Consider the following 20,623-nt stretch of genomic DNA (forward strand, 5'->3'; position numbering starts at 1 on the left):
AACTAGCTTAACCTCACAAATTTCCAGTTTCCATCAAGCACTTTACTGGTAAACAAAAACTCACTGTTCTTTTATTCTTCCTTCTCTTTCACCTTCTAAATCCAATCACTTCTCAAGTCCATTTTTCAAAATTTCAACACAAGCTTTGGAGTAAAAAAGATCTAGATTTGATCACAGGCTAAGGCAGTTAATAGCTATGAGAACATCGGACAAACTACTTACTGTTATGGACTAAATGTTTGTGCCCCCCCCCAATTCATGTTGAAGCCCTGCAGTGTTTTGTCTTTAGCTACAAAATGTTTCAACCATATAGCAAACGCTAGAGAATAACAACAAACATCCTGATTATTAACTTGTTATGTTTGCTTCCAAAATTTTAAGGAAATAATACTTTGCAGATGCTGCTGAAGTCTTCTGTACCTCTCCCCAATCCCATTTCCATCCTCTTTTCCTAAAGGTATTTATTTAGATATATGTCTTTATCATTAATGTTTTAATACTTTAATGACTCAAGTATCTGGCCATAGATGATTCTTCTTGTGTTCTTAAAATGTGTATAAATGTTTATATCACACTTACCCATCTGCAAATTGCTCTTTTCAACTCATTATTAGATTTTTATTATTATTATTTTTACATTTTTTATTGAGGTATAGTCAGTTTAAAATATTGTGTCAGTTTCTGGTGTACAGCACAATGCTTTAGTTATCTAGGAACATATATATATTCCTTTTCATATTCTCTTTCACCATAATTTACAATAAGATATTGAATATAGTTCCCAGTATAAACTCGTTTATCTATTTTTTATATATTAGTTAGTATCTGGAAATCTCAATCTCCCAATTTATCCCTTCCCACTTCCTTCACCCCTGGTAACCATAGGTTTGTTTTCTACATCTGTGAGTCTGTTTCTCTTTTGTAAATAAGTTTGTCTTTTTTTTTTTTTTTAGATTCCACATGTAAGTGATATCATATGGTACTTTTCTTTCTCTTTCTGGCTTCAATTAGAATGACATTCTCCAGGAACATCCATGTTGCTGCAAATGGCATTATTTTATTATTTTTGTGGCTGAGTAGTATTCCACTGTGTAAATATACCACCTCTTCTTTATCCAGTCATCTGCGATGGACATTTAAGTTGTTTCCATGTCTCAGCTATTGTAAATCGTGCCACTATGAACATTGGGGTGCATGTGTCTTTTTGAATTAAGGTTCCCTCTGGATATATGCCCAGGAATGGGATTTCTGGATCATATGGTAAGTCTATTTTTAGTTTTTTGAAGATCATTATTGGATTTTGAGATCTATTCACACTGATAAATTGAATCTATTTAGTCATTTTACTGCTCCACATTGCTCCACTGTATGACTGTACAATAATGTGTTTATCTATTCCCATACTGATGAACATTAAAGTTGTTTCCAATTGTTTGCTGTCAAAGGCAATATTGCAATGAACATTCTTTAGAGTGTGAGGCAGCCTACTTCCAAAACAAATAAGCCCACACATAGAGTCTGTAATTTCTCAACAATGGTTCACACGTGTTCTCTAACTCTTACACTTGCAAATATTCTTATCAGGCTCTTAGGCTGGTTCATAATATTCCACAGCTGACATAGCATCAACACCAGGACCCAGTTTCCCAGTCTCAGTATAGCTGCTTATTCCTTTTTTTTTTTGACGTTCACCAAACTCTAAGTATTAGTAATTACTATATCCCTTATTATCAGTACACTATAGCTAATATCCACCAACAATGTAAAAATGAGTACACTATGTCTCAATAAACATTTTTCTTCCCAGACCAAAGCTTTTTAATGTCTGATCAGCCATTATTGAATAAATATTGATTGAACTCAGTAGTGTTAGCCACAGTTCTGGGTACTGAGAATCAAGTAGTGGAACAGGATCTGCTCCCACAGAGCTTGAATTCCGAAAGGATAAGACAGGCAATAAATAAACAAATAAGTGAACATAAACTATATCAACAGGGACAAGTGCTATGACAAAAATTTAAATTGTAATATGAGAGAATATAATTAGAAAGGAGATCTTAAATGTTCTCACCACAAAAAACAAAGGGTGATTATGTGATGTGACGGAGGTGTTAGCTAATGCTAGGGTGGTAATCATTTTGCAATAGGTAAGTGTATTGAATCAATATACTGTATACCTTAAACTTAATGTTATATGTCAACTATATCCCAATAAAGCTGGAAAAAATAAACAATTTTGCAATTTGTAAAAATAAATTTTAAAAAGATTTTTTAAAGACTAAATGTTCTAGACCAGTGGTGTGCAACAGAACTTTTGCAATGATAGAATAGTTCTACAGATGCACTGTCTAACATGGTAGCCACTAGCCACACTTGAAATGTGGCTAGGTTCCTCTGAAGAACTAAATTTTTAAGTATACTGAATTTTAATTAACGTACACTTAAATGTAAATAGCCACATGTAGCTAGTGGCTACTGAACTGGACAGGGTTGCTTGCCGAGGGTCACAGTACTACTAAGTGGTAGAGATAAAATTTGAACCCAGGGAATCCAGCATCAGAATTTATATTCCTAACCACTACATCCTATTGCCTCTACTGGGATATTAGCTGGAAGGAGAGACCCTAAGAGGCTTTGCTTATTTGTCAGTTTGTAATAGAGCCTTTTTATGCTGATGGAAATTAGTCAGTGGAAAGTGAAAAGTTAGTGATGTAGCTGAGAGAGAATGCAGTAGGAGACATCTTGACAAGATGAGAGGGAATGAAGCCCAGAACACAAGGAAGGAGTTGGCCTGTGACAGAAACAGTGAGTCTCCTTCTTAGTAACAGCCAGACAGAGGGCGGGGGTAGAAACTGGCACTGTCGTGGTAGGTAGATTTGGAGAGAGGATAATAAAAGAGTTTCTGTTTGTTGCTGTGACTTCTCAATGAAGTGAGGCAAGACTATCATCTGGGAGCGAAAAAAGGAGAGACAGGAATAGGAAGGAATAGATTTGGGAAGACAGGGAGAGGTAGGATAGAGGTAATTTTGGAGAACGGTTAAGTGCAGAAAAACGTTAGATGGTACTGAGTGCTTATTTGAAACTTGTGGTCATGAACTTTGAGTGAAATCACTCGGTATAGTTATTTGTTTTTCTCCAGCAATTATAGCTGATTGGGTACAGGCATAGAGAAGGCAATTATGTGGCAGAAGCCTAAAGAAGGGGAGAGGGACAAGGGAGTTAAGGGTATTTGCAAGGGAGTGACGACTGCACATGAAATCCAAGTTGGGTGAGGAAGGAAATGAGAACATGAGAATGATTGACAGTGAAAATGTAGTAAAGACTGTAACTGCAGTCAAAACACAAATGAGAGTTGTTTGTTTTCTTTAACTTTTATGGAAACTGACAGGCTGATTCTAAAGTTTGTATGAAACCACAAAGGGTCAGGAAGGTCTAGTGCAGTCCTGAAAACCACGCTGGGGGACTTGCCAAAGCAGATATCAGGATTCATGTTAAAGATGTATAATTAAAGCGATACGGTATTGATCACAGAGACCAATGTAGAACTGGTCACAGCTTACAGGATAGAGAGCTCATGAATATATGGAAACCTGATTTAAGGCAGAGCTGACATTGTACATAGTGTTGAATGAGGCTGGTAAAATAGGTTATCCATATTAAAGAAATGATAATTGATCCTTAACTCACACCATGCTTATGGATTAATGGCTTCAATATGAAAATCAAACTATAGAGCTTTCAGAGAAAATAAATATATTTATGACCTCAGAGTAAAGAAGAATTTCTTTAAAAGGAAACAAAAAAAGCACAATCACAAAAGGAACTGACAAATTTGAATATATTAAAATTAATAACATCTGGTCAAACAACATGATAAAGAAAATGAAAAGATAAGCCACAAACTATGGAAAGGTATTTTCAACACATACTACCTAAAAAGGGTTATAATCCAGAATACATGTCCACAAATCCACTGGAATCGATCCAATTAAGGAAAATAAGCAAACAACATAAATAGGTATTTTACAGAATAAAAAATATGAATTACTCAGAAACAAAAAGCTATTCAAATTCATTAGTATTTATGGTAGTCAGAGAAATGCAAATTAAAACCACAATAAAATATCACTTTGTAACTTAAGATCGTCTTTGGACCCCCAAACTTCTCTATGGGTGCAGGCTGAGAAAACTATTTCGTTACAAACATGAGCCATTCTTATAAAAAAGGAAGGATGACAGAGTTCAGAGCCAAGAGCCATGTTAAATTATCCACAGGGAGCAGGATGGACCCACTTAAAGAAACAGGTGACATGTGCTTCAGCTGGACTTCAGAATTAGACCAGTAACTACTATGTCCTTTTGCCAGGAGTGTTAATTTATGGTATAGTTATCCAATGTTGTATCACCATAGTATCTTGGGTGTGTAGAGCGAAGACACACTTATCTTATCTCTTTACCTCAAGTTCTTCATGTTAACAGACACTATACTCAAGGTGTGGTACCCAAAGAATTACATCTGTACCTGATTAGATGACCAGATCCTGGACTTTGACCTAATGCTGAAATAAAAAGCTTTGTGGATCTTGGAAGAGAATGAATGTAACTTTGCATGTAGGATGTGAATTGTGGCAAGAACGGAGAAAATGAAGAAAGTCAAAGATGGCACCATCAATTCCTTCCCTACTCACATATGCGTGCTGTTAAAGTCAAAGGTGGAGTCCAATTTCCTGCCCTTTGAATAGGGGCTGGCTTTAATGACTTGCCTTAACAGAATACAATGCAAATGAAGTTCCAGGACATCCAGGGATAGGTGATAAAAGGCCTCAGCTTCTGCTTTAGAATATGTGCTCTCGGTCTGTTCCTCTTAGAGCCCTCAACCACCATGTAAAACGTCCAGGCTACTCTTCTGAAAAAGAGGTGTGTGGAGGAGCACTGAGGTTACCAGACGCGCGAGTGACTATCCAGCCCAGTCAAGCCTGCAGATGACTCAGACCCAGCCACTATCCGACTACAACTGAGTGAGAGATCCCCAAGAGAGAACAGCCCAGCTAAGCACAGTCAACTCTCAGAATCAGAAAAAGTAATAAATTGTTGTTTTAAGCTGCCCCATTTTGGGATATTTTTTACACAGTAGCAGATAATCAGACAATGTAGTCTTGAGCCTCTGCATCATCTTCATTCTCTTCCATGCATGCTCTAGTTTTTTTCATCTAAGTCAATGCCATAATGAAAATCTCTTTTTCTTTATAATCCTGCCTGCTGTCCAAAGAAGGTATATCCTGTTACTCTAGAGAGTTCCTAGTTTTGAAAAATGCCATGATGGATTTGGATACATAAACTTGGAGGCAGGCACCAGCAGTAGAGAGTAGGCTCAAGTTGAATTGCTCTGCTTTATAAAGGAATTTGAAATGCCTAGGGAAAATTGAGGAGAGGCGAAAAACAAGAGCCAGGAATGCTGGGCAACATATCAGAAAGAATGCAGAGAAAGAAGTCTCAGAGGTGACCCAGAAGCAAAGAGATAATAAGACTCAGAAAAGTCTGATAGGAGGAATAAGTTGTTAAGTTTGGAGTATGCAATGTAAAACCTCTCCTTTGACTTATGAATCTTCAGTAAAATCTACATCGCTCACTTTCCGGAGTGAGTGGATTCTTTATCATCAGTGTGCAAGCATGATGGAACAGAAGAATGATGGGGCAGTCAGTATCTGGGTTACATGTTAGAAAAATGTGGACGACAACAGATATATAGCCCTCTAACCTGGCATTAAAAAAGTCTCTCAAACTAAAACTGATCCATTAATATGCATTTCGGGATATAGTTGTTCAATAATTTTAAGTTGTTAAACTTACTCTTTGTTATCTAGCCTGTTTCTCTCCATGTTACTTCAAAGAATAGCGCAGGATACAGGTAAACATCTTGATGAAATCCACATGCTATAATATATAGGCATACCACTCCTCTTAACTGCCAGATTAGCAACTCTGTTTTAAAAAAAAGTAATTCAATTCATTTGACATCATATGTTCTTAGAATCACGCATCTTTCTTGTGTGCTCAAGAAATCCATCCTTTTAATCCATCATTCTACAGTCCTGACAGGAAGTGACATTAACCCCATCAGTAGTTGCCTCTTAGAAGGTATTCGTTGCTGCCTGAAACCTGGAGTGCTTATTAATCCAGCCATATTTGGGAGAAAAATTTCCCTGAATCAGGATACTACCTGACTTTTCCTGGTGACTCCTGTGTATCCCTGTGTATTATTATACCAATGGTAATGTGTACAGATATGTGGCATGAGTCTGAACCTTCAAGGTGTTGCCTCCCTCCAACTTACTGGCTACCTCTAAGGATTCTAAACCCTGGTTCTATATGAATAAGGCAGTAGCCTAAAAGTAAATGCCCCTGGGAAGTATCTAACCCTGAAGTCTCTAATTGGAGGTTTTGACAGATCCAGTGTCAAAGGCTAGCTACCTGTTAGTAGCTCAGCCTTGCAAAGTTTTAAGAGGATCATAGTGCTCCATCAGCAATTTTTGTTTGAGAATAGAGAAGTGAAAAGCTACAATGGCAGGGACTGAGCCATTTGTTAGCAGAGTAGTAGGGTACAAGTTCAAATGTGCATTTGAGAAAGAAAGGGTGATGACTAAAGTTGCTGACCTAAGAAAAAGGAATTGGACTCTGAAATAAAGCTGCAAAGGCAGAATTGGGGCAAGTGTCTGGGCATGATGTCTGGACATGATGACAGATTTAGAAATTCAAATGAAAAGTGAATAAAGAAGTTTTAAAAGCTGGCATTAAGGCTTGGAATGTCCCTGCATGTCTGGAACTTCCTTCCTGTCAATACACAGACCTTAGTGATCCTTTCCCTTACATCTCTTATTACTTTCTGAAGATAAACTATTTCAAACAGTTTGGCTCTGTGAGTGGTAAGATGAATAAACAAGCTTTCCAAGCTTTCCAGATTTAACGAAGGTATAGAGACTGTGGGGAGTGAATCACCACTTTGAAAAATGAAGATATTCCCATCGGTATAAAAAAATGTGTTCTAAGAGGGATGCTCTGTAACCCGAAAATAACTGAATGTGTTTTAGGTGCTGATCAGACATCACAGGATGGCTCATTTATGTCCATTCCCAGCCTCCCCGACTCCTTGCCTACCTCTTCTATAGAAGAGGATGTACAGGTCAGAGAATCTCTTTCCAACCTTACCTTGCAGCAAGTGTGTTTGTATTTGTGTGTGTGTGTGTGCATGCGCATGTGTGTGAGTGCCCACTGTAAACTAAAACCTGGAACATTCCTTGTTATTTAAGTTGTTAGACAAAGGACAAGAGCTGAAATAGATTCTTACTGTAAACTCTGTAATGCACTCCACAAGCACTCATTAAACTCTTTTTAAACCATTACTACATATCAGATACTATGACAGTTGTTGGAGCCAGAATGATGAGCAAGACAAAGTCCCAGCCCCCAAGGAACTCATAGTTTATTCTGAAAATCAGAGTTGTGAATGTTAGGATAAAAGCAATAAGAGGAGTGTATTCCAGAGTTCTGTGCTGGAAAGAAGGAACCTTCCCAAAGATGGTGACAGCTAAGCTGACTCTTAAAAAAGGAATTAAAGTTCACCAGAGAGACAAGAAAGGGTATGGCTTTGGAAAACACCATGGTCACGATGAAATCATTTTCAGTTTTTCCTACTTACTAATTTTTACAGACCAGACCAATATATCCCAGTATTTCATCACTCATCAATCATTTCCCGCACTACTGCTGCAGTGACTTTAATCTAAAGAAACTTGTATGTATCGCTTTCTCCAAAGACAATGCTGCAGTTTGGCCTGCACATATTAAGACAACATTGGGATAGCTGCCATTGACCTCAGGTTCCTTTGCTCAGGCATGGTTCAAGTCACTGACAGAAAAATCATTGGCTAATGAAGAATAAATGTAGAAATGTTCTATCACTCCTTTTTCATTCCATTGACTCTGAAAAATTATATAACTGGCCTGGAGCTATGTTTAGACAACCATAATGCATCCTACACAGAAAAGTTAGAATCCCAATTGATCAAAATGACATTTTCCTATAATGGAAAGAAAATGCAAACAGGCTAGGTACCCAACAATTTGGCTTAGTAAATTACGGTGCATCAACATAACAGAAAATTATTCAGCCTCTAAAAATGGTAATTAAAATGATTATATGTGGTATGTGGGAAAAGAAAATGCAAAATAGTTTATACACACGATTGCATTAAAATGTATTTGCTTGTGAAATGTTACTTGGAAATAACATAAAAAATTAAAATCAGTAATTGCAGTGGGGAAATTTCCAGCATGTTTTTCTTTTGAAATTTTTCTTTAATGCTATCAATGGGTCATCTTTCAATTTTTTAAAGTTTGGTGTTTTTAAAGCATACTCCAAGTGTGATATGTCTAGTTGTTGAATTTGGTAAGTCTGCCATCTTCTTTATACTTCAAACACTGTTAGAATTAACACAGCCCGAGACAGGAGCTGTTTCATGCTACTTTCACTGAACTTAGTGAGAGCAACAGAAATATCTTATCTTACAATTTGTGATCAAAACATTTTTAATATAGAATCTTTCCTTTAACTCTACTAAATTTTTCTTTGTTAGAATAGAGCCATCACTACTTCTTCCTCTCCTTCCTCTTTTCCTTTTATTTAATAAAGTTTTCTTTTTCAAGATGCACAGCTGGTGTAGCCTATTCAGGCATCTTCACCAGCAGCTGGGGCTTCTTCCCCCTGGTGGCTGTGTGCTTTGAAACCAGTTTAGTAAGTCATTCACTAGAGAGCTCCTGAAGGGCTGCCCTGCCAGAGAACTGTAAATCTTCTGCCTGTCAGAGATGTGTGTGAGGCTATGCATTTATGGTTGGGAACTTTCTTACAGAGTTTGCCGTGTCTCTTTGTCAAACAAGACTAGCTTATTGAGCTTGTCCCGAACTCTGCCTTTGGACCACTTCTTCTCTTTGGTCTTGCCCCCAGATTTGTTTACTGGATATTTGTTTTTCTTTGCTGACTTTGCAGCATCTTTCTTCTTCTTCTTGTCCTTGAGCAAGAAGTCTGAAGAGCAGCTGTTACCACTGCAGCCTCGCTAAGACGTTGGGCAAAAAAGCCCATCACTTCAGTCTGTTGGCAAATTCTTGGCTCTTGGAAAAAGAACGGTGTAATAATTAAGAGTATGGCCAGTCTTCTTCCTTCTGGTTACATTATCTTGGAACAAGTTACTTACCCTCTCTATACTTCACTTTCTTGTCAGTAAAATAAGATGATAATAATTGTGATAATATTTCCAATTGAATATTGAATTCTTTTTTAATTGAAGTATGGTCAGTTTACAATGTTTCAGGTGTACAGCAAAGAGATTCAGTTATATATGTGTATATATATATTCTTTTTCAAATTATTTTCCATTATAGGTTATTACAAGATACTGAATATAACTCCCTCTGCTATACAGTAGGTCCTTGTTGTCTACCTATTTTATACACAGTAATATGTATATGCTAATCCCAAATTCCTAATTTATCCCTCTCACTGACCTATTTTCCCCTTTGGTAACCATGAGTTCGTTTTCTATGTCTGTGAGTCTATTTCTGTTTTGTAAATAAATTCATTTGTATCATTTTTGTTTTTAGATTCCACATATAAGTGATATCATATGACATTTGTCTTTCTCTGACTGACTTACTTCACTTCGTACAATAATCTCTAGGTCCATCCATGTTGGTGCAAATGGCATTATTTCATTATGTTTTTGTGGCTGAGAAGTATTCCATATATATATGTGACCACAACTTCTTTATCCATTCATCTGTCATTAGACATTTAGGTTGCTTCCATGTCTTGGCTACTGTAAAGAGTGCTGCTACAAACATTGAGGTGCATGTATCTTTTCTAATTACAGAGGTTCCATCATCTGGAAAAGATAACTATTGAATTCTAATGGTGATAAAAACTCATGAGGTTGTTGTAAAGATCCAGTGGGATAATCTGTGCAAAGTTTGGCCCATGTGCTCAATAACCGGTAGCTATTTATTGTCCTTACACCTCCTTACACTGACTCATGGTGGGGTACGACTCTTCCTAACACCATTCATGCTGTTCTAGGCCACTCTCTAAACTTCTCTCGGCATATGCCCTCCTTTTCATCTTTTATTCACATCCTTTTAAAATCTGAGTTTACCAGAGAGCTCTCTAAAAGTGATACCTTCTCCTTTTCCTTGTTTTTTAACTGGATCATTTGTGATTACAAAGTCAGAATTATATGGTGTAAAGAATCCTGTCCTGTTTGAACCCCATTTTCTTTGAAGGGTCTCACGTCACAGAATCATGCCCACCTTTTGTGTGAACTTTTCCAAACCTGTATTCCTGCATGCTAAAATTCATATGGAGTGATTCTGGCCTTCACCCTCTCTAGCTATCTTTAACCAAGGTGATACTATATAGTTTTTAATTCTTCTAAATTACAAAAAAGAGAGAAATACACAGTATAAAACAGAGTATAAAAATAAAAATCAAGTTATCCTACTTCTCACAGAAGCAAACATTATGTGTTTGCATATTCTTTGGAAATACTCTGTGTTTTTCAAGCACATTTATATTTGTAAACATATACATGTACACATAATCACATTTTAACCCAAACTGGGTCATGCCATACACACTTCCCTGCAAGTTGCCTTTTACTTAGCAATATAACTTGAAAAATTATTTCATATCAGCACAAATAACACTCCATTTTTGTTTACAACTGTTTGGATAAATTTCTAATTTTCCATTGTTTGGATAAACCCTAATATGTTTTACCAGTTCCATATTGATGTTCCTTTGGGATATTTCTATTCTTGTGTTATTGCAAACATGCTAGAATAAATGCCTTTATCCTATTATGTACATATTTATATAGTATATAAATAATCATACAGCATAAATTATCTTATAGTCTCCCTTTTCCACATATCATACATTTCAGAAGTTTTAGAAAATTATTTTAGTTTTGCTGTTATAGATAAAGCAAAACAGATATCATCCTTAATAAGTCATATGTAATAAGAAATGTCATTTTCATTAATTGTGATTCTAACCTTTGTGGATACAGGATATATTCACATTTTCTAAACCAAGCTTCCAGCAGATTACAGAATTCTGCAGAGCCAATGAAATGATTGATATAAACATTTCTTCTCCTCAGCAAAGTATTTCTGTCAGTGAAAAGTTCTATATTTAGAGCTGTCAAACAAAGAAACTTCAGGTCAACATCTCTGTTATAGCAAATGTGCAGGTAATGATTGTTAAAGCCCTGGAAATGTAAAAGCTGATTCAAAGAATACACACATTAATTGAAAAATGCAGTCAAACTGTGCCCCAAACAGGTTGCACATAGTACCTGTCTCCCTCAAGTTCCTCATTACCTTGTTCATTACCAGTAAATTTTATCTTATGGTCAAAATTTGATCAAGAGCATTAATTTTTCTATTTGTATCCTTAACATCCTGAGAGGTAAGTCAAGAATTATTCTCCGCACTGCTTTTAGCCAAACAGGGCTCTCGGAAAAGTGCAGTTCCATCAGTATCCTTTTCACCAACATTCTCTGAGAATTGACTGTCAGATCCCGGACAGACACCAGTAAACTAGAAGCCCTGGAAATTTAAAATAAGGGAGGCCCTGACTGTGTAGTGTCATTAGTTCATTCTTCTGATTAATCAGCTTAACCACTTGAATCTGATTTGTTTAGTGTCTCTAGGCTGTAATGCAGGTAATGAAATGAAAAATGGATTTCCAGTTCTGTAACCAGTGTCGCTACTCCTTAATACCTTAAGACATAGAAGAGGAGCTTCTAGAGCAGAAAATGAAAGGCTTCTTTGGCTCTTCCTGGACCACAGATCTTACATTCTATAGCACTTCGGAGATAATTGCTGCTGCCAACAGAACTTACCATAAACCAGAGAAGCATTTCTTACTGTAAAGAGTCTCACTTATTCCCCTTTAAGTGTACAGTGCACTAAATCATCCCTTACACAGAATCCAGTGTAAGAGACTATACAATTCATTCATTAACTCAACAAAAAAGCGTAAGTATCCAATCTATCTGACTCTGTCCCAGGTTCTAAGATGGTGGTATGAACAAAATGGACAAAAATTACTACCCTCCTGGAGCTCACATTCTACTGAGGTGCAATAAGTCAATAAACAAAATGCATAAAATACCAAATATATTGGATGGTAAGAAGTGCTACAGAAAAAAATGAATTACACTTTAAAAATTAAAATGGAAAATCCAAACAAGATGCATAGATTGTGTCAATGTCAACATCCTGGTTGTGATATTTATATCATAGTTTAGCAAGATATTACCTTTGGGGGAAACTGGGTAAAAGGTATAGGGGGGTCTCTTTGTTTTATTTCTTACCAGTGTGTGAATCTACAGTTATCCCAATAAAATTCTTCATTAAAAATTTTAAATGGAAGGTCCACTTTTAAATAGAGTGATCAGACAAGGGTTTACTAAAAAGATAACACAGAGTAAAGACTTGAAATTGGTAGAAAGAGCAACATAGCAACATGGGGTCAGAGTGCTCCAGACAGAGAGACCAGCGGAACCAGACAGAGCTGGCCAGCAGGGTTCAAGAAATGGCTGTCTATGAGGAGAGTGGCCAGAAAGTAATGAATGGGAAGAGCAGAATGAGGGGAGAGGTCACTGTGGCTTTTACTCCGAATGAGAGGGGAAGGTTCTGGGCAGAGAAGCAGCAGAATCTGGCTTGGTTTTACGAGAGTCATTCTGGCCTCTGCGTTACTATTAGATAGTAGAAATCAACAGATAAATTGCAGTATCAAAACATGCCTGGCATTCTGCTAAATCACTCAGATGCCAAGGTAAAATGCCTTTGTCCACGCATTCTGAAGGAATTCATTGATTCAGTGAGCTTTTTCATATTCATAAGAAATATTTTGATAGAAGTTTCCCCAGCAGTTCTGTAGAAAACTACAAAATAAATCAGTGTCTGACCTCTGTGCATGAACCCTCCCATGAAGCTTTGCTTAAATTTTTTATACCATCAATATTCAGATTCTATAGAAGGAGAATAGCTCCAAGAAGTTACAATGGGCAAATGTTCCACTGAAAAACTAGTATGTGTCTTCTATTCCCAGAAACACTTTTTTTTTTATTTTTAAGGGGGGGAATTAATTAGGTTTACTTATTTATTTATTTACATTTTAGAGGAGGTATAGGGATTGAACCCAGGACCTCGTGCATGCAAAGCATGTACTCTACCACATGAGCTATATCCTCCCCCAGAAACACTTTTAATAATTTTTTTTTTGCTTTTCATGTTGTAATAGTACCTCCTGAATTTGACAACTAGGGAATCATATATGGTCTTTAGGCATTAGGTATTATATAAAATAAAGAAATAAAGAGAGTCTTTTCCTTTGAGACTGATAACTTGAAATTTAAAAAGAAAGCGGTAATCGATACTTTAAAGATTCTGCAAGAGGTTGGTCTGCACCAGTAGTTGTTCTTCAAGACTGGGGGCATCTTGAAATTACTGAAAACAAAGGATATAAAAGGTGGCTTATACAAGATTCTAGCAACTAGAAATTTCAACTGGGACTTCTATAAACCGAAAGTACAATGATAATTCATGTCTGTGACAGTTGCTATGAGGAACTGCAATCCTGAAACACCTTCTGAGTCACCTAAGGAAAACTGTGTTCAATACAGCATGTTGAATATGTTATTAATTCTGCAGGTTCTAGGTTTTCAAATCGTGTGTGGCATGTTTGATGATAAGCTACAACCAGAATACGTTACTACTCAGAACTACCTACTATCCCGCGTCTGTGCTGCTTTACTGTATAAAATTTCAGAGGCAGAATTTCTAGACTCAAGATGTAAAATCTAGTCATTGACTATGTGTACTGAAAACTTCTTAAAACTGATCATGCTAGAGACAATCATTGAATTTCTGTAAGGAACTTTAGAGATTATCTAATTCAACAAACCCACATATTATATATGAGAAAATCTACGCCAAAAAAGGTTAATAGATGTAATTACCGGTAGATACCCCCAAAGAGCAGTTTTTGCCAAATTGAGGAAAGAAATGGTAGGAGGCAAAGCAACTAAGGCTCCAGAAACCTGCAGGGCAGGGGCTCAGAGAAAAGAGAGCAGAATAGAGAAGGAGCGCAGACATTTAAATAGGATCCCTTGAGTTTGGGGCCAAATAGTAAGCTGTACATGGACAGGGTGAGACCTTCCAAGGCTGAGCTGAGACAAAACACCAAGGAAAGAACAACTCGTGGGAAAAGAACAATGACTTGAAGCCGAACACATGCTGGAGCTCACACAGGGCTAGGAGAGTCTCTAGTTATGATCAGCCAGAGAGCTGAGCCCCCAAGAAAGGATCAGTGCCCTTATTAGTGCCCTTGTAAGAAGAGGAGGAGACAACATAGCTTCTCTGCCATGTGAGGATGCGGAGAGAAGGCGGCCATCTACAAGCCAGAAAGAGGGCCTGCACCAAGAACTGAATCTTGCTCGTGGACTTCCCGGTCTCTAACTGTGAGAAATGAATGTCTGCTGTTTGAGCCACCCAGTCTATGGCATTTTGTTATCGCAGCCCAACCTGACTAAGGCGGCTCTCTGCCCACTTCTTCCACCTCCTCCACAGCCTCAGCCTCCTTGACTTCACGTTGAGATGTAGAGCTCCAAACACAGTGGCCTCCCTCCTGCCCCCATATTCACCAGGCCCCTTCCAACCAACTCAGGGCCTTTGTACACACTGTCCTCTTTGTTAGAAAAGTCCCTTCCTCTTTCTCACCAGCTTAAATACATATACTTCTTTCACATCTTAAGTCAGTCATCACTTCTTCAGGGATCCCTTCTCCTATTTATCTGACTAGGTCAAATCCCCCTGTTATATAATAACACTTTCTTAATACTATGTTATTCTCATGAATACTGACCACTGTAGCAATTTATATCAAACATTTTTTACTTGGTGTTTGCCCTTTATACCAGACTGTGAGCTCCCGGAGGATACACTAAAAGCCCCGAGTAAGTATTTATAAAAAAAAAATGAGTTCCTTCCCCAAATAATGATTTTATACATTGTTTGCAACAAATTTTTCTAATGGTCGATAAGTGCTTGTTGAAAGAATGAATCGCCCTATGCCCACTGCTTCACCTATAAATAGCTGCCTACCCTGCTTACCACATAGAGGTTATAAACATAAAACAAATAATTGAAGTATTTGAGATTAAAACTTTAAATGTCATCTGTATTAGTTTGGGTAGGCTAAACAAACTGCTGAATCAACTGGATGCAAACATGTAGTGGCTTGAATACACCAGAAGGTTATTTTTTGTTTATATAATAGTTCAGAACAGATGTTCAGGTCAGCAGGTAGCTCTTCTCCATGCATTGATTTAGGAATCAAAGCTCCTTCCATCCTGTGGCATCCCTGAGGTCTTGTTATCATCTGCATTCAGCCAGTAAAAAAGAGAATGGAAGAAGAATTCCTATAATTCTCCAAAAGCCCTGGTCCAGAAGTGGCACACATCACTTCAATTCATCAGGTAACTGACTATAATGCCATTATAGTGGGAGAAGGAAAGAATGAATTTTGCAGGCAGCAAATGATCTCTGCTACTACCATCCAAACTCCACGTCCCTTATTGTTTTAGCTTTGCTGTGCCTTTTGAACGGGTGGAAAATACAAGTAGTAACAACACTCTGGGCTAAAATTAGAGCAGACCAAATGGCAATAATAACCCCCTCTTTTCATTTCCTATTGGCAATGGCACTCCAGGTTTGTTCCTCAATAATTTGGTTGTGGAAGTTAAGTCTTTTCTCATTCTAGGTATTCTAAAGTAAGAAAAGGAAAAGGAAACACTGAGGAAAACATACCTAGGGTACTATTTATTCACAGGTAATTCACAAAATCTCTTCCAGTGACATTTTAATGTTATTAGGGCTAAGAGCTGGCTTCCTCTTTCAACGTAATTAGGTCTTAATTCTTTATATGCTGGATCTAATCTGTTTGACCCTCAGGTCTCTCCTCCACCGTTTTCTGTGCCTCAAGAGGCTGACCGTATAGACTAAATCAAGTGCCTCCCCTACCCTCCAGCACCCTTTAGGGTGTAGCCAAAGAAAATCAGCAACAGGGGATCAAAGAAAGAAGGGTCACCATGGACTGGCTACATCTGTAGCTCATCCAAAGACCACAGGAAGGAAGTCCCTTCCACGTAGCTCTCCCGCAACAAGTGCTGGGAATAATTTCCTTCCCTGCCCCTTTAGAACCAGAGGAGGTATCTCGTTGGTGGCCAGCCCCAGGGTATTCCAATACCACTTGAGATTTCTCTAGATTCTATCCACACTTTGCAAATCATTTCTTCATTAAAATCTCCTCAAATTACTCATCTGTTTTCTGCTGGGGCCATGATTTCTCGAAGTGGTTCCACAGAATCCTAATTCTAATGTTAAAATATTCATTAGGTAAAATAAAAATTTAATTCAGCTATTAAAAATTTTGTAAACAGTAGATGAAACAAAAAATTACATGCTGCATTTCTGAGACCTGCTTTGATCACATAACTTCTCCCTTGCTTTGAGAGCATTTGGGAAAACTGGTATTCTACAGAATATATCTAGGAAATTCTGGTTTATACCAATAGAAATAAGACAACAAGGCCACATTTAACTCTATACAATTTCTAAGACGCTCTAATTGTTTACATTTGGCTTCAAAATATGGCCAGTCACTCACTTGATGATGGCACAGCACACACAAACACACACACACACACAGTGTCATCCTCCCACAAACATGCACATATTCTGTGCACCTGCCCTGAGTCCACTGCTAAGATCCCAGGATCCACCTCTCTGACTTCAAAGTCATCATGCAGTTCACTGGACATGGTCCACCAAGGAAGTCTGTCCTCAGAGATACGCAGCCTTCAACCACTACAGCCTGCAAGAGACCCACTGTATTAGGGGAAAACAAATAAACTGTAGATAAATTTTATCACAAAGAGCACGGAAACTACACAATTGTTGGAATCATCTCATTTCATGAACTGTACTGTACATGTGATACCTTTATAAAGAAATTACTAATTTTCAGAGGGGAGGGGGGTTTGGAAGGGATAGACTGGGAGTTTGGGATTTGTACTGACATATATATATAGAATAGATAAACAAGTTTATACTGTATAGCACAGGAAAATATATACAAGATCTTGTAGTAGCTTACAGTGAAAAAGAATATGAAAATGAATATACATATATTCATGTATGACTGAAAAATTGTGCTGTACATCAGAAATTGACACGATATTGTGAACTGGCTATAACTCAATTTAAAAAACTAAATGAACTTTTTTTAAAGAAATTACTAATTTTTAAATTGAGGATTTCAGAAACATTGACCTTGGAAAAACCCTGAAAGATGAGCTGTCTCACCTTCAAGACTACACCTGACTCATCCCAGATCGTCAATAGCCTAATTTTTTAAAAATGTAACCCTTCAAGCAGACCACGCTGCCCCTTCCCTTCTTTGTTCTCCCTGATTATATCCTTGATAGCACCTGCCACCTTGCATCACAATTGTTACTTTAATCTTCTGTCTCTTAAAGCACAGTGCAGGCTTTGAGGGAAGAAAACAAGCCTTATTTTCAAAGCCTTCACACTTGACAGTTTGTGCTTAACTGACATTTTTGAGCAAATGGAAAAATACTGGCTGAATGAATAAATGTGTCCTCGATAAACTATTTCACTATCAATCCTGTCATAAAGTGTTTCTTCATACCAACTTGAATGTTTTCTTGTGATTAGAATTCCTAAAAGATACTAGAGGCTTCCCTGCTCTACGCAGAAGTACAACTTAAAAAATAAGATATTCTTGGCTTTTGTTCATTGTATTCATTTTTAATCTTCAGAGGAGAAAACTATACAACCATTCTTGCCAATGTATTTTCAATTTCACAAACTGTTAGGGTTAGAAAAATTCCTCCTTCTCACTACAGGGCTGGGCAAGCTGAGCAAACAAGTGAAGCATGGTGTTTGGTGGAAGGCCTAAAACTTAAGGCCCAGCATTATGAGTGGCCTTGACCTCTGGTGAAATCAGGAGGGCTCCAAATGGCCTACCCAGAAGTTCTTCTCCCCACTCTGCCCCATGGGTAAGGTCTCCTAGCCAGCAACCTTCCTTATCAAGCCCACCAGGTACAGATCCTGCTTATTCCTGAGTAGCAGGTTTCAGTTTCCTGCCAGCCTGCAGAATTATTCAAACAAGCTAATCATACCTTCCCACGGGAACCAGGGCCTCATCCTTTTGACACTTAAAAGCCTGCTTGTGCACTCTGTTCCTGAGTGCAACCGTCATGTGGCCTTGCATGGCATGCAGTGGACTCCTTGCCTCGGGCTGACTGTATGTGTGATTAATTAACTGCGGTCATCTCATCTGTCCAGTGTCAGGTGTCCTGTGTTCCCATATTCCTAGGGTGGGTATCCCTTCCTCAACAACGGGGTGAATACGAGGCTACAAAAACAGGTTACAGACCTGGTACAGGAAAAACATCTGGAGGAAGAACAGTACCTGGCTTTAGTGCCACAGAGCTAGGGGCTGGGGGACGTGGAAGGCAGGGCAGGATATGCCCCAACTTAAGTAGGCAGCTGCTAGTCAGTGCCAGTCTATTGTTGACAGGCAGGAATGAGGACCCAGAATCGCCAAATTTTCAAGCTTTTGAGAGACACTCGATTTTACGTCCAAATCTCCCACCTTTTAAAGGTCTTTTTTTCACTCAAATAAAACCCATCTGGAGAGGTTTTGTGGTTTGGTGAGGTGCCAGGTTGTAACTTCTGTCCTAGAATTTAAGTCTAGTCCCCAGTACAGCACTGACACAACATTCTACCATATGCTTTTTACTATTGTGTGCTTTTCCTTCTAATATGTCCTACTAACATTGCTGATTCAAATTAGGTGTACCATATCCTTAAAATTAAAAATTTTAGCCATATTTTTGTAAGTCCTCATTATATAGTGGAGTATTGTTTTCCCTCCCACCAACAATTAACTGCACTGAATTGTATTCTGACCACATTTCGCACTCCTTCGATTACTAAGTCCATGTTGGATTCTAGTAATAGTTTCCAGGTACTTCCCAACTGATTCAGCTTATGCTGTTCTCTCCATTAAATCATTGCAATCATGAATGAAAATACCAAGGATCACAACTTTAAAATAAGACCTCTAAATCACTTGTTATGTTCCTCCCAGACTGACATAATACAAATAATTTTCTTAATTACTTCCAGGAAATGTAATAGAGCACTTTTTTTTTTAACAAATGTCACTTTTCAAAGACTGGTAAATAGTAGTTTCAGAAGAATTAATAGAGTTACTATGAAGAAAATCAACAGTAGTCTTTAACCATGCCACAACAGTTTAATGTGATTGATGTTTTTAAAAGCATATTTAAAAGAAACACTTTTGGTCCACAAATGACAAATGCTGGAGAGGCTGTGGAGAAAAGGGAACCCTCCTACACTGCTGATGGGAATGCAGTTTGGTGCAGCCCCTGTGGAAAACAGTATGGAGATTCCTCAAAAGACTAGGAATAGACTTATCATATGACCCAGGAATCCCACTCCTGGGCATATATCCAGAAGGAACTCTCCTTCAAAAAGACACCTGCACCCCAATGTTCACAGCAGCACTATTTGTAATAGCCAAGACAATGGAAACAGACTAAGTGCCCATCAACAGATGACTGGATAAAGAAGATGTGGTATATTTATATAATGGAATACTATTCAGCCATAAAAATGACACCATAATGCCATTTGCAGCAATATGGATTTTCCTGGAGAATGTCTTTCTGAGTGAAGTAAGCCAGAAAGAGAAAGAAAAATACCATATGAGTTCACTCATATGTGGAATCTAAAAAAACAAACAAACATAAATACAAAACAGAAACAGACTCATAGACACAGAATACAAACTTGTGGTTGCCAAGGTGGGGAAGTGGGAAGGGACAGACTGAGAGTTCAAAATTTGTAGATACTGACAGGCATATGTAGAATAGATAAACAAGATTATATGGTATAGCACAGGGAAATATATACAAGATCTTGTAGTAGCTCACAGCAAAAAAAAAAAAGTGACAATGAATATATATATATGTTCACATATAATTGAAAAATTGTGCTCTATACTGAAATTTGATACAACATTGTAAAATGACTATAACTCAATAAAAAAAAGTTTAAAAAATAAATAAATAAAAGTAACACTTTTGAAGCATAGTCATCCATTTATTCATTCAACAAACATTTGTTGAGCAGCTACTATGTGCCAGTCACTGAGACACTAGAAATATATTATTGAATAAAACAGAATAAAATTCTTATTCCCATGGAGTTCAAATTTCATTGTTCAGGTAGAATACAAAATCGACTGTACTGTTGATTACAGCAAGGTAAAACTATGTAAGCTGATGGACAGAATCAGAAGGGAATACACAAAAATTAAAATAGTAGGTGGATATATTAGAGAATGTACTGATTATTTCTTTCTCTATTCAACATAAAATCCATAAATTTA

This window comes from Vicugna pacos, chromosome 6 (genome assembly GCF_048564905.1).
Source record: "Vicugna pacos chromosome 6, VicPac4, whole genome shotgun sequence".
Lineage (NCBI taxonomy): Eukaryota > Metazoa > Chordata > Mammalia > Artiodactyla > Camelidae > Vicugna > Vicugna pacos.